General features: G+C 30.4%; 1 protein-coding gene across 4 annotated transcripts in view; it reads left to right on the top strand.

Moving 5' to 3' along the window:
• Window positions 1-3658, top strand: part of LOC102672417 (protein bicaudal C homolog 1-B) — a 38998-nt gene that overhangs the window by 11862 nt on the left and 23478 nt on the right. The gene's annotated exons all lie outside the window — the stretch shown is intronic.

Here is a 3658-nt window from a genome sequence, read left to right as displayed (position 1 = left end):
TATATTTATATTAATATTAATTACAATATTTTTTATTATATTATGAATTAATATTAATATTTCAAATTGAATATATAAAATAATAATTACATTATAAATGAAAAATTCTTGCAAAATATAATTATAATTTTCTTTAATTTATTCCAAACTTAATTTAAATTTCTTCTTTTAAAATTATTAAAAAGAAAACATTATTTTTTAAATACAAAAAGAAAACTATGATAAATTTTATTATTGAACAAAACTTTAAACTTAAATTGATGAAAATAGTATTGCAACGAGTGATTTATAACATTTTAAAAAATTAATTATTTTTATTGAATTATTAGAAATTATTTTTATTAGAAATTATTTTTTATCTGTAAAAAATTATATATAATCGAAGAGAATTTTAGTCCTATGTTTCATTCCATCTTAATGTATATATTCATTTTTTTTTAAAAATGACTTAAACAATTCAATTTCATTCTATGCTTTTTACTTATTTCCATATGTAGAATAATTTCTTATAAATAATTCACTATTATATTTTGGAAATTCGCCAAATTCACTTACATTTGAAAAAAAAATTTCAATTTTAATTTATTCAAAAACTACGTTTTAAACAAAAAAAATTTATTTTTTTAAATTAATTTTTGCTCGTAAAATTGGACTCTGTATCATTTATTCTGGATATCTTGTAAGTTTTGCATAGATTATATGTTTTTATGCTTATTATGAAAACTGATTTTAATCTATTTGCATATTTTCATATATATATATATATATATCCACGTGTATCGATCGTTGTGGTTGATTTTTCGCAGTATTAGGAAAATAGAATGATTAGTTAAAGAAGTGTCGCGTGCCAGTGTCAATTAATGTTGTGATAGGTCTTCTCGAAATACCATGTTACACGCAGCAGTATGTAATTTTAGCGAGAGTCACTGGACGCCGTGCTCGATTTATCCTCAAAGATCGTTGCCAACTTTTACGAATATGCGCCACGATAATCAAGTTATTCGATCGTATAAACGTGAGACGTAACATATCCGATTTTGCCAAATAGGACTGGGATTTTTCACGAAACTGATCAGTTTTGTGGTAAACTAGGATAAACGGCCCATTTAACGAATTAGTTTGAAAGTTTTTAAATAATTTGAAAGTATTATTTAAATTTTTTTTATATTAAAATTTATAATTAATTATTAGTTGTTCATTTTTGTTAACAAATCGATAAAAAATGAAAGAAATATTAATTAAAATATAAAATAAATTTTTTTTCTTATTTATTAAATGCTCGTAATGTAGAAACTTAATTTATAATAAATTTTTGATATTTGTAATATTTTATACTTTAATGTATTGAAATCTTTATTTCATTAACTATTGTCTTTTTTGATAAAAAACGAATTTTCTATAAAGAAAATAAGTAAATTATATTGTGATTTATTTATAATACTTTTAGCAAATATTTTCGATATTATTGCAATAATTTATATAGATGAATAAAATTTAAAGTTTATTTCAAAAATAAGGTAATTCAATTATTTTATAATAAAATTCTTCTTTTTTAATTATTAAAAATTAATTGATTGTGCAGTATCTAGGGAATTATAATAAACTAGCCGTTTATTCTAGTAGCTTTTTATATAAATTTTTTTGTAAATTGAATTTTATTGAATTTGTGGGAAAACAATGATTTCAATAACAGTAAATATAAATCAATTTTTATAATGTATTCATATATTTAAATTCATATAAATAATTGAAAATAATAATATTTCTTCCATTTATGAAATATTATATTACTATAATAATAATTGGTAAAATTAATTTATTATAAATAATAGCATACAACTAAACTAATTTAAAATTGTTTATCTAAACAGAATTAAAAACATAATTTCTTCATCAATCCAATAATTTAATTCATTAATTAAATGCTGATACTAATTCGTGCGCGTACCTGAGACTCGATAATATCATTAGCTAGCAATGTAATCCGAGCGCCATCCTCATGTAGAAATGAAAAATTAGTCGGTGCTTTATGAATTTCACTGGGTAGTAGCGCTAAAAACAACCGTCACGCAACATTGCGTTTCACGTATTCACCCTAGATTCGTATGGTACCATCTAAAACGACAAGAATACGCGAGAATTGAGTTTAAAGAAGAAATATCATAGTTTGGTGAAATAGATTAATTTGTAATTTGGTAAAATAGATAGATTTGTATTCGTGTATATATTGAAAACATTTTTATTTTTGTAAATCGAGTTTCGATTTTCACGATAGTATCTGCTCACATTTTCAGGTATGTAACCAAATTTAAAGAAGATTCCATCGAACGACTGACCGTAAAACGTTATAGCCATTATTTCCACGTATTTGTCTGATCTCGTTTAACTTGGTATACTAATACCACTCTCATTTCCTCGCACTCGTTTAACCTAATTCGTTTAATCAACACACGTACGTCGATTTGTTTTTTCAAATCATTCGCTTCCGTTGATCGATTCACAATACATAATTTCCATTGCGTAAAGCGATCGATGAACGAATTCGATCGAATCATGTCTGATATACTAGGTATATTAGAAATAGATGTTCGAGTTGAAGTTTGCGATGAATCGTGCGGGCAAGTTGTGTAGAAAACTACCTGTTCTCGTGTTCGGTTCTTTAAATTGTCGCGGTCACGAAGAGAAGAGTAGAGAGGGAAGCAGTGGAATAGAGTGGAGGGGATAGGGCTAATGGAGGCGGGCGGAAACAGACGAGATGTTCTGGTGCGTGGTTGGAGTGTAGTTGTGGTCGGGTTGCGTTGCTCGGGTCGTTTCTGTTCTGTCGTTTCTGCCGAGACTGTCTGGTAGAGGGAGAGACGGAACCACAAAGGAACAGAGAGGGCTAGAGTCGCGACAGCGACGAGTGGGAGGCAGTTCACCGAGCCGTCCCGTTACATTATCTGCTGTTAGTCAGTCAGTCGTGCCAGTGATCCGGACGCGGTAAAAACGAGAGAGACGACGACGTGGCCGTTCCGGAAAAGATCGTTTCGAGACAACCGGTCACCGTGAAAATCATCCGCAGAGTGTTTTGTATAATCTCGTTATCGTTCTCGTCGTCTTCCTCGATCGTAATTTCTTTTCTAAACTGTACCGAATTAATAAATATATTCGAAAATAATAAGTAAAATATACTTATCGCCAAACGTTGTTACCAAACGCTGTGAAACGTTTACTGCGTGTGTGCGAAAAGTGCGCGCGAATATTGGCTCGATTAGCCGGCAGCCGATCCAAAGAACGAGCTGAGTCCCCGATCGATTCGATTTCTTATTAGATTCGTAGGATCGGTATTATTTTTACTTGAACCAAAGAGGAAAATAACAGAAGAATTTTTAGTGGTAAAAAGTTCGAAGAAGAAATTGTCGATCGTCATCGATATATCAACTCGACGATTCATCGATCACTCGTATCGAATAGCAGCGATGAAGTGAACGGATAACGCGGCGGGACGTTCCGCGGTTCCCGACAGTCGTGGCAGTGAAAGTACGTCACCCGGAGCTGTCTCCGCTTATTCGAGATTCTTTCTATCAGAGCGGGTTTCCTCGACATCAAAGAGATCGGGTGACGATCATGCTTCTCGCTTAACATTTCGCATACGTACACCGTATACGAACAGTGACCG

Source organism: Apis dorsata, unplaced genomic scaffold (genome assembly GCF_000469605.1).
Source record: "Apis dorsata unplaced genomic scaffold, Apis dorsata 1.3 scaffold_651, whole genome shotgun sequence".
Lineage (NCBI taxonomy): Eukaryota > Metazoa > Arthropoda > Insecta > Hymenoptera > Apidae > Apis > Apis dorsata.
This window is presented reverse-complemented; position numbering and strand designations above follow the sequence as displayed.